The 12389-nt window shown below is 44.2% G+C and overlaps 1 protein-coding gene and 1 non-coding gene across 6 annotated transcripts in view; both read left to right on the top strand.

Annotated features, from left to right (window-relative positions):
• The window catches only part of LOC126319852 (espin), a 569186-nt gene that overhangs the window by 256039 nt on the left and 300758 nt on the right, over nucleotides 1-12389 (top strand). The window lies entirely within an intron of this gene.
• On the top strand, nucleotides 7059-7131 carry Trnaa-cgc (transfer RNA alanine (anticodon CGC)). The gene has a single exon. It is a non-coding gene; the product is annotated as a tRNA-Ala (tRNA).

Genomic DNA, 12389 nt, shown 5'->3' with positions numbered 1-12389 from the left:
ATGTCTACTCTTTGTCGGCTCGGGCATGTCTGTAAGGACATTAACCCGACGTTGTATATACACTGAGGTGCCAAAAGCCGTGAGATAGCATTGGACATATATAAAGATGACGGTAGTATTGCGTACACAAAATATAAAAGGGCAGTGCATTAACAGGCTTTGAACGCGAAATGGTAGTTGGAGCTAAACGAATGGAACATTCCATTTTGGAAATCGTTAGTGAATTCTATATTCCAAGATGCCCAGTGTTCAATACTGTGCCGGGAATAAGGTAGTTCAGGCATTACCTCTCACCACAGTCAATGCAGTGACCGACGGCCTACATTTAACGACCGAAAGCAGCGGCGTTTGTACAGAGTATGCAAAACTAACAAACAAGGAGCACTGCGTGAAATAACCGCAAAAATCAATGTGGAAAGTTCGACGAACGTATCCGTTAGGACAATGTGGCGAAATTTGACGTCAGTGGGCTATGGCAGCAATCGACCGACGCGAGTGCCTTCGCTTACAGCACGATATCGCCCGCAGCGCCTCTCCTGGGCTCGTGGCCATATCGGCTGGACTCTATCCGACTGGAAAACCGTGGCCCGGTCGAATGAGACCCAGTTTCAGCGGGTAAGATATAATGGTAGCGATCCAGTGTGGCGCAGACCCCACGAAGCCATGGCCCCTATGTTGTAAACAAGGCACTATGAAGCTGGTGGTGGCTCCACAATTGTGTGAGCTGTGTTTACCTGGAATGGACTCGCTCTTCTGGTCCAACTGAACCGATCATTGACTGGAAATTGACCGATCATTGATTACTTGGAGACCATTTACAGCTATTCATCGACTTCATGTTCCCAAACAGCGACGGAATTTTTATGGATGAGAATGCGCCATGTCACTGGGCCGAAATTGATCGCTATTGGTTTGAAGAACATTCTGGACAATTAGAGCGTTTGGTTTGGCCACCCAGATCGCCCGTCATGAATCCCATCGAACATTTATGGGACATAATCGAAAATTAAGTTCATGCACAAAATCCCGCACCAGAAACACTTTCGCAGTCATGGGCATCTTATAGGCACCATGGCTCAGTATTTCTGCAGTGTTACGGTCTATCGCAGTGAAACAATTTCGGAATATAGACTTCGGTATTTCGGCCTTGTCTCTGTTATCTTCCGTTGTGGTGCCAGTGTGGTCACTGAGTGAACGAATAGAGGCTTTGGAAACGCTTACTGATTTGCTGAAACCTCTTAGGGTTTTTAGTCAGATCTGTTGATAATACTTTACTTTCAATGTCATTAAACGCTTCTCTGATTCCTTCCTTTCGCTGGTTTTCGCTTTGTTCAGCTTTTGTTTGTCACGTAGGTTTTGACATCTCTTGAATCTATGATGAATCTTTCTTTGTTTACAGAAAAATTTTCTAACACGGCTGTTAAACCACACTGTATATGCCATCCGTTAATACTTTACTTGGAAGATACTGTTCTAAAGTACATTGAACGATACTTTTGAGTTTTTTTTCCATTTGTGCTCTATGAGTTGGTTTTCTATCTGCTCGAAGTAATTTCAGGACGAGACATTCAGAATAATGTCACACGAATCCCTGTCCCTAGCATCAGCATTGGGACCATGACTCTCCCAGACTATACCTCGCAAGTTGAAGTCACTCCGTAGCATAATAGCATGGTCAGGAAATTCATTCACGTAATTCTGCAAGTTCTCTCTGAAGCGCTCTGCCACTACAACTCCTGACGCAGGTGGTCTATATAGAAAAGCAACCGATTACCATTTCTGACGCACCTTCTGTTCTTAACCTCACCCAGATTAATTCACATTCGGAATCCGTGACAATCTCGCCAGATATTATCGAATTCCCAACGGCTTTTTGAGTCCATGACAGGACGAGCTGCAGCAGTATGCCTGGCAAAGGGAGGTCCGACACGATGTTAGGAGGTATCGCACGCCTTTTTTCACCTCAGTTTAAAGGCATAAGTCAGGGCGAATAACAGCTCACGGAAACTCAGAGCAATACGTCGCTGGATAATGATGTCGGGAACTATTGGCCGAAGGCCACCGAGGCAGTGCAGCGGGGAGCTGTGGGCGTGGAGTACTATCAGCCGGAATCTGTTTTCGCTGTTGGAAGGCAGGGCCGAAACGAGAGCTGTCTTGCAAGAGCCCGCCGAATCGCACACCGGCGGTGAGGCAAAACGCCATGCAGTCTCGCGGAATGAAGCTGGAAGAAATGGTCATGAAGTACTGGAATCAAATATCAAATAATTGAAATAATCATGCTCTGAGTGAATGTATTTGACAGGTTTTTTGTTCTGAAACTATTTGCAGAAGAAAATCCGTCGTGGTAGAGGTGGAAAGAATTTTACTAATGAACAGTCAGTAATCGTGATATCTATAGCCCTATTTTTTTAACCGTTTCATTTTTTTATCTTTCTTTCAACAGAAATCTATCGCAGCTATCCATTGGCGTCAAAGTCGTTGTGATAGCGCAGAAGCTGGACCCCCCGTGACAGAAAGCTTGCAAGTGCTGTAGGACACTGTGGTAGTGACCAAGTTCAAGAAAAGCAGTTAGTCATTTACCTCCACTTGATCTTGGGAAATCACCAAACGGAAACTCAGGGTGTTCAGACGAGTTACTGGACGCTATCCCATCTGGATATATCTTAACTAACGTAGCAATTCCCCCGTTTTTAACTCTGAGTCTTCACGCAACGATTGAGCTTTTCGGACGGTACACTTATGGGAAACCAGTATTGACGACTATGGTACTTCAAAATGCCCTGAACTGAGTGATGCCACCTCCACACACAGCATTTGTAGCGGCTCACTTTATCCTTAGCAAAGAGAAAACACGGCAGTATGCCACAGCTATTCTACAGCCAGAGGGTGTTTACGCGTTTTCTCTTTCACTACGAAGAAATAGTGAAATACTTTCAGCCTGGCAGAGCGATTAGATTGATACCAATGAGACAGCTTTTTTAATTGATATATGTTTTCGTATTGATTTATTCAGTTATCAACATATGTATGGAATGTTATTGGCTATAGACCTACTTTTATCGTATACCCTGTTGTCATAAAAATCCTTTGTTTTTCACTACTCGTTGCCAAATGGATTTCGTACGAAGCTAGAGAAGGGTTATAAGGAATAAGATCCTTCACTTTCATTAGTTAGGAAATTGATTGAAGAATTAAATGTGGTCGTACTTGAAGATTGTCCATGTGAAGGCAGCCCCGAAACTACACACGAACGTTAAAATATCGAGAAATTGCGCAACAAAGTGTTGGATATTCGGCGATTGAAGGCGTATAAAAGTAGTTGATGGCTTACTCACAGTAAATTAATTAATGTGGTACGTTCTATCGTTCTATGTGAATAATCAACTGTAATAAAATTTTGCCCTAGCTGTGTGCGACATTTGTCAAATGCTGACAGAAAGCAGATTCAAAACAAATATCTCAGCAACATTATGTCTGTCCTAAAGAAGGTACCAACATACGTTGCGCACTGATTTGCTACTATGAGCGAGGTGTGGATCGACCGTTACAAGCCAGAAACTAAACAGTAGTGAACGAATAAAAGAAAGGCGTCGAAAGAGGTACACAATAATTAACAAATACGATGGGATGTTTATAAACAAACCAGATGAAAGTAACTGAAGCGAGGCATGCACTTCAAAATAAAAAAAAAATGGGCAGAGTAATGAAAGATGCTTTGTCCATGGAAAACTATTAGGAATTTGAAGCACGAATTGTTAGAATACCCACACTTTTCACGAAATTTGACATGCCCAACATCAGAAATTTGTAGGTTGGTAACGTTTTGAGTCCAACGCAGAAGTTACGATGCTAATATAGGCTGGTATTTTGCACGCAGTCCAAAATCGCGCTCCAGCGATGAAATAAATTTGATACACTTCCGTAATGTATGTTAACATAAATAAAGATAATACAGAATAACAGAGACCACATAAAACAGATTAATCCAATTCTGTCCTAGAAAGTAGTCTTTCAGTACCAGTCCGCGACGTTTCATGTCGTTCACATATGCAGTAGAACGGAGTACTTTCAATTGTCACGTTCTTATCTGTAGTGGAACACGTCATGTGGTGTGTATCTCGTGCCAGAGACCTCACCTCGGGCAAGGCTTGTGGGCCAGGTCTGGCCCCCGAGCTCTCACTACCGCCCTACTTACCCGCAACGCTCCGGAAGGCTCATTAGCAAGCGCTGACATTGCCTCAGCTTGCTTGTGAGCAAACGTTGCAAAGCATTCCTGCTGCATTTCCCCTGCGCTTAATGAGTGAAATGACTGAAATGACTCTGCTTTTCGGGCATCACGGTCACTGCCAGAGTTGTAAAGGAAAATCGGCGGGACAGGGGAGTTTTCAGTTCTTAATCTTACGACTGGCTGCATGGTAGGCATATTCGCAGTTGACTCTGAAAATCAGATAGCAGCAACTTCCCGACGTTCGTTGTTTTACCTGGAAGACCGTCGTTTACTTAGAAATTGTTAGTCATGTAATATTTGAGTCGATTAGTATCTTAAACATCATGCTGGAAGACACTTCTGCTCAGAGATAGGTAGAGACAGAGGGAGATAGGTAGATACATAGAAAGACAGATAGATAGATAGATAGATAGATAGATATATATATATAGAGAGAGAGAGAGCGACAGGGAGGCGTAAAGTGGATGTAGTTTACCCATGGCGACAGAAAGTTGGCAGAAACCGCCCATATTGCTAAGTATTACAAAGTGTTGCTGCAAACAATGAACAAAACTTCCATCGTACTGAAGTAGGAGTAGGTTGTAGTCTGTAGAAGAGCACATATCGTCATGGCATCTCGAGAGTCTTATTGGTTCCCGAGGGTTAGTAGAGGGGAGGGGGGGAGGGAGGGAGAGCACAGAAGGGTTCAAAACTGGACCCTGTTTTGACGTGACGCACACAATAAGTATTTATAAATGTTGAGTAAAGAAAGTAAGGGATTGTATTAGTAACGAAATAATTATCGTTCTGAATAGCAATTTCATTCACTTGAGAGTTAAGACCTATATACTAACGAAAATTTCAAGTAAGCAATAATGCTGGAAGTATCCAAGTCTCTTTCATGGGTGTTGTCGACAGAACCGTGCGACGACCGCTCGAAATGACTTATGGAATCCCAGTGATGCCTATAGGCTGAGGTCGGTACCGTTGGGCCTTATAGCCTGTTCGATCGGAGTTCAGTTCAGTCAATAGACTAACTAATTGAGTATGTGCACGTGGGGCTCTAAAATATAATCCTCAAGTATACTATAGGATAGACAACCATACTTGTTTCTTTCATGTTTTCTTATACACAATTAGGTCGTTGTTGTCATTGTAGTTGTTATTGTTATTGTAATTCCTTTCCTAAAAACTGTGGATCGCTTTATAACAGGACCAACTTGCTAGAACAGTACAAACACGCCACAGGGGCACAAAAACTAGTATAGCTATGGCCTGCTTTGGAGTCTGGGACCTATGTCTTTGTTCCTAGAATTTTCTTTGCTATCCAGTCTCACAATAATTAGCAGCAATGGGGGTAATACGTTGTTTACTGAAGTTACACTTTGCCTGCGAGTTTGGGTAGCTGAATGAACGAATGTTCATGAACGGACAGTACGCTCCTGAATCACTCGCAGGATAGGCACGATGACAGACCTCCAGAAACACTTCGTCATAACACATAAACACCGCACGAGGAGGTACGCGCTATTGGAAGCGGGATGTTACACCTCGTGTGGTTTTCGATGTAATTGGCCGCTGCCATGGACGTGTATCAACACGCGCTGGGACTCATCTTTTCCCAGGCTTAGAGTCCTGCGGAGGTATCCCTGGGCCAATTCTGCTCTCTGTACCTCGTGATGCGCCAATAGCTACGGTACAAGTGAGATGCGATGGCTTCTGAACCCCATAGCGACGAAGTGGTTCTGAATGGTACGACTGTTCAGCCGTTGTTGCTGTCCAGCTGCGAAGCGACGAGGGATCTGCAGTGCTGTTGGTCGTCTATCCGCTATTCGTGGTCGACGATGACCCCTCTCATTAACACATTGCTGACTCGTGCGATGGCGTTTTCCCCGCACAGAGATACACACGGCACGCCCTTGTACGGACGAGGGGAGGGACTGCTCCATGTGCGTGTGGCCCACCGTCTGGCTGAGATCAGACGCACTCACACCTCGCGCCTTACCTTTCCTGCTGTAGACTGTTACGCTGACGGCGTCTACGTGGTCTGGCCACATTCCATTCATGTGACACATCAAACCGTTCCATATGCAGTGGTGACGCGGCCGCTTCATTTCATCACAACAGCAGTCACTAATCTATACTGCCTGCCAGAAAAGTGACAAAAGCTGTATTAGATATATATATATATATATCTACTACCTAATAGTGACATATGAAAAGCTGTGCCTGACGGATTTCTCAGTCATCACAAGTAATCATCTTAACCACTTCAGCTATACGTGCACTCCCCCTAGGCTATGATAGAAGGATGTAGACAGTGTGACGCATGGAAGTTTGATTTGATCCGAGAAAAATTCGGAAATTTGTGGTAAGTTCCTACAGGACCAAACTTCTGGGGTCATCAGACCCTAGGCTTACACACTACTTAAACTAATTTAAACCAACTTACGCTAAGGACAACACAAACGCCCATGGCCGAGGGAGGACTCGAATCTCTGACAGAGGGAGCCGCGCTGATCCGAGGAGCGCGCACGGATAGCCGAACTGCTTAAGAAAACAGCTCGCGATAATCGCGAAATGAGGGTTCGAGGTTTGGTTTTGCACAAATTTTCAAATGTCACTTATAGGTAGTAAATCTATACCTAATACATCTGATATCAAGGAACTCGGAATTAGCGAAATAATTTCCGAGTATTTCGTACAGCTGTGGATCGTCAACAGAAGATATGATCGGATATAAATGTATCTTCGTACACATAAGCCATCGGCGGATTGGTAAATGATTATAGCTGCAATTCTCTGTGACAAGTGGAATGGCCTCTAGAATGCATTAGTATTGTTAGGACCGAGCGAGGTGGTGCAGTGGTTAGCACGCTGGACTCGCATTCGGGAGGACGACGGTTCAATCCCGTCTCCGGCCATCCTGATTTAGGTTTTCCGTGATTTCCCTAAATCGTTTCAGGCAAATGCCGGGATGGTTCCTTTGAAAGGACACGGCCGATTTACTTCCCAATCCTTCCCTAATCCGAGCTTGCGCTCCGTCTCCTATGACCTCATTGTCGACGGGACGTTAAACACTAACCACAACCGCCAGTATTGTTGGAGTTCAGTGTTGTTACCACGTCTGGTAGCCTATATAAGAAGCATGAAGCGCATCAGAAATTGTATGATCGTGTGAAGAACACGCAGATGCCGCGTTATCCTGTGAGACGGCATTATCAGTGTTTGAGAAACTTGGAAAGCGGTCTTATTATAGGTCTCCAATTGCCCGACTGGTCGAATCGTGAAGTATCGAGATTTGTGGGGCAGTGACAGTGGCCCAGTGTCGAACTACATGGGGACGTGAGGATAGGCACACTCGTCATCTAGGTTCCAGTCGGCAAATCTGACCACCCAAGGGAGGGTCACTGTACGGTGCACCAAGCACATTATAACCACTTCCCACCTGCGCCCACCGTCCGAGAGCACGAAGAGAGCACGTAAAGGACTGCCTGCAACATTCGGTGTCCTCTCACAGCATTGGTGCCAGAACGGCAGCAGCCGGACTAGGGGTTTACCACCCTGTGTACAGGTTGCCATCAACAACACAAAACAAACGACTGCGTTTGAAGTGATACCGTGACCGGGAAGCATGAACTGGCGAATCGCGGTTCTGCGCTACCTCGAATGACCATCGTCGGCGGGGAAGGCGGTGACCTGGGAAGAGGTCCAATTCTTCCAGTGCTTTGGAGACGCACAGCGGCGTTGTCCGTGGCGTCATGGTGTGGGGCACCATATGGCACGTCGCAGCTGGTACTGATCGAGGAAACACTGATGGCACACCGGTGCGCCATGTACATTCTGTGTCCTCTTGTGTTACCTGTCGTGTGACGGTATCGTTGTGCTATTTTTGAGGTTCTCCTGTGGCCAGCAAGGCCGCTATGTCTGTCTCCTATTAAACACTTTTGGGACCAGCTCATACCTCAACTCCGTCTCAGTGGAAGGATCCAAGATATCAAGGTTAGTTACAACAGTGGTGAGCTACCTTGCGTCAGGGAAGGACACGAAGGCCTTGCCATACCATTCCTACCTAAATCAATGCGTACACCAATGCAACGCCATACTGATAAACGGGCCCTTGGTTCCAAATTATTTGTAAAGCTGAATGGATTTTGTAATTGCTGAAGTTTCATTTTGTTTTGCCCACCCCCTCTGGGTGCGCAACTACACTGACGGAAAAAAAGATGCAGCACCAAGAAGGAGCTTTGCGAATCAAAGAATGTTGGTGTTTCTACATCTGTAAGATGTCTATTAAAAAATTAGCAGCGCCACCATGAACATACAAGTCACGTTTGCTTTAAATACACGCAATAACGGTCCTGAGTGTAAGGTACCTTTGAGACTGGACATTGTGATCTGAGATTAGTTAAGAATAACTTTTTAGGCGACAAAGACCGCTTTACCAGTACCTCAGTGAGTTTGAACGAGGCCTGTAAAAGGGCTACGAGAAGCTGGATGTTTCTCCTGCGCTACTGCAGAAAGAGTTGGCAGGGATGTAGTCACTGTACAAGATTGCTGGCAGCTGTGGTCCCGAGAATGTACCGTTACCAGAAGACCGGACTCTGGACGACCACGTAGGACTGCCGAGAGGGAAAACCGTCTTGTTTGGCGTATGGCTCCGGCGCGTCGTATGACATCTGCATCAGGAATTTGAGCAGAAGTTGGTACCACGGTGACACGACGAACTGTTACAAATCGGTTACTCAAAGGACAGCTCCGAGCCAGTCGTCCTGTAGCGCACATTCCACTAACCATAAACCATTGCCATTTGCTATTTCATAGGTATTAAGTGAGAGCTCGTTGGAGGACAAGGTGGAGTCTGTTGTGTTTCTGATGAAAATTGGTTCTGCCTCAGTGCCAGTGATGGCCGTGTGTTGGTTAGAAGGAGGCCAGCTGAGGGCCTGCAACCAACCTGTCTGCACTCTAGACACACTGGTCATACACCTAGAGTTAATGGTCTGGGCTGCGATTTCACATGACAGCAGGAGCACTCTAGTGGTCATCCCACGCACACAGACTGCAAATTTGTGTATCAATCTGGTAATTCGACCTGTTGTACTGCTATTTATCAACAGCATTTCAGAGGGTAGTTTCCAACAGGATAGCGCTCGTCCACGTACCGCTGTTGCAACCCAACATGCTTTACAGAGTATCGACATGTTACCTTGACCTCCTCGACCACCAGGTCTGTCTCCAAAAGAGCACATATGGGACATCATCTGACGACAACTCTAGCGTCATCCGCAACTATCATTAACCGCCCCTGTATTGTAACGACTATGACCAATAGGCATGGAACTCCACCTCACACACTGACTTGCAACATCTGTGAAACATGATATATGCACGTTTGCACGTCTGTATTCAACATTCTGGTTGTTACGCCGGTTATTAATGTACCAGAATTTCTCGCGCTTACGTTACTCTCCGATCTTTCAATGTTAATTACTTAGGTATGTTACCTAGACAAATGTATTCCCGAAATATCATTACTCTACATTAATAATGTTTGTTATTGCGATTTTTTTCAGGCGGTGTAATTTTGCCAGGCATTGCATTACCTCCGTAAATACAGTATCCATCCACATTCCGTAATTTACTCATCCCAAGATGCGTTCTGGAAGAAGAAAGAAGTTTTGGGTTTAACGATCCGTCGACGACCAGATCGTTACAGACGCATCGGAAACTTGTATTGTAAGAGATGGCCGGTTGGGTGGACGAGCGGTTCTAGGCGCTACAGTCTGGAACCGCGCGACCACTGCGGTCGCAGGTTCGAATCCTGTCTCGGGCATGGATGTGTGTGATGTCCTTAGGTTAGTTAGGTTTAAGTAGTTCTAAGTTATGGGGACTGATGACCTCAGAAGTTAAGTCCCATGGTGCTCAGAGCCATTTGAACGTTTTTTTGTTTGTTTTTTGCTGTCCATGGGAAAATAAACATTAATGGCTTGCCATTTTCAGATGTACTTGGAGACACTAACCAAACTAAAAACATACTATCTCTAATAACTAAATTACTAGTCCCTAAATGAAGTAAATAGTGATGTAATGTTGTTCAGTATACTATATTCAATCACTAATAAAAATATCTGCGCTTATCTCCCTAACTCCCTGTGTAAGATGTATAAAAACATTGGCGACATGAAAGGACATCATTTACAAATTTGTATCTCCTCCTGTCTTTATTGGTTGTTGCAAGTCCTCCTACAATTAACGTGTCAGCTATGCAACAGAACTCTGATTCTTCTCATAGAATTTACTATGACCTGACATATCGAGTGGCTGGTTATGTTTTATTTACTATCTCAGATAGAAGGCAAGCATTTTAGCAGATTACCGTAGAAGCCTCTAAGTAAGAGTCGGTACACTAAGAAGCAAAAGACACCTTTTCCCCACTGTGAATTCCAGTTGTTTTCTATTGCAGTTCAAATTTATCAAAATCTGTCAGGGAAAGTTGAATGAACTCGCGATAGTACTCTCAGTTTTCCTTTCAAATTTATTAATTTTATATCTGGTGCCAACTATTTTTGTATGTAATGGCGTTATTCACATGAGAATGACCTTCAGTTAATGTTATCTTTATTGGTATCGCACGCTCTCTTGTACTTTTAGTGTTTGATCACTGACAGTGAACCGAAGGAAGCGCTTCTTAAGTAATTTCAGTTGTAATTTCCTCCAGTGAGCAAGTGGAGATTCCATTTAATAAACCTCCAGCTTTCTAGTGTCGTACCGGATCACCACGGGCGACATCTGAAGAGTTCGAGGGGGAAGCAGGAAGCAGCTGGCTGTGGCCTCCATTGCATAACTGCAGCGGAGTTCGCTTTGGGTCGGAGAAAGCGCTAAATCTGCTCGTCATGTTCACAGTGCATCGCCAACTCAAATGCGACGCTCCGACTTGCTGCGTCTAGCTCACTCACCTCCGATTTTTCGGTTTCATGTTGTTATTGCACCGCTCACGGAAGGAAGCTTCCACTTTCCTGAACTACGGAAGTCGCACCGCATCAGTTCTGAATGACATGTAAACGCCTCCAACACCCTCTTTTACTTTGGCACGACAGAGTCGTTGTTTTCTCATGTTAATTTTCTCCGTTGTATATATAATCACTTGCGCTTGACTGCACACATACTGCCATTGGTGTTTCAGTAAATGTCACTGTTTAACAACTATATTGTTTGCCAGACTACACCGCCATCAGTTGCTTCTTTAACTCGAAAATGGAAGTTTTGAAAGTTAACTCTACAGAACCATTCAGCTGCATAATGTCTCCTTGTTTTGCTACACTTTTACTTACAACGCGGTGCTGTCTGAAGTAGCTTCAGTTCATTTGAGTACCCTTTGGAACGAATAAAGGATGACTAGCCGCTACGTCTTTACATTTCTTGAACTTTTTTCGGTTGTTAGAGAGATATAGTAATGTTGCTGACCGTATAGAGTAATCCGTCCCTGACTACGTAATACTTGTAACTGACTCGTTCCATACCTCGTGCAAATTATTCTAAGAGAACACACGTCTATGGGTTTACGGTATTGATATCTATTATCTTCATCACACACAATGATGAAACGAGTGGCTGCTTTTCCAGCATTCACACCGTTTTTCAGTAATACAGTATATGCTGATAGCAACCTGTTGATAGAAGATTGTATGGAACCATTGTGTTTTCCTGAGTTGGGGTGTTCACTTATATTGATGCGTTATGAAATCTCGGTTAGTACGGAGGGACGCAAAGAGTTTTTCACACGGAGACCGAATTATTTCGCATACATTCTTGTTATACTTTGTCTCCGGCGATTTAAATATTTTAAGAAGAGCTGTGTGCTATGACCTAAATACTTTTCTGGAATGATATTGAAAATGCGAGGTCGATCTTTTCTGTTTTTCTCTCATTTACTTTTCCTTATCCACGAGGTGCGAGAGTCCTTAATTCTCACGACTGAAATTATTTAGTTACTATGGAAAAAGTTTGGTGTAAATACAAAATAGTTCTTCCTTTTAGCCATCAAGGTAATGAAACTTTTCGAATAACTAGACTGTCGAGTGAAATCGCCATATAGTAGCCACTATCTCTTAGAATCCTGTGAGTTCGTGGTTGATGTTACTCTGTCACTTGAATGACAACAATGATTTTGGGATAGTTTGTC

This window comes from Schistocerca gregaria, chromosome 2 (genome assembly GCF_023897955.1).
Source record: "Schistocerca gregaria isolate iqSchGreg1 chromosome 2, iqSchGreg1.2, whole genome shotgun sequence".
Taxonomy (NCBI): domain Eukaryota; kingdom Metazoa; phylum Arthropoda; class Insecta; order Orthoptera; family Acrididae; genus Schistocerca; species Schistocerca gregaria.
This window is presented reverse-complemented; position numbering and strand designations above follow the sequence as displayed.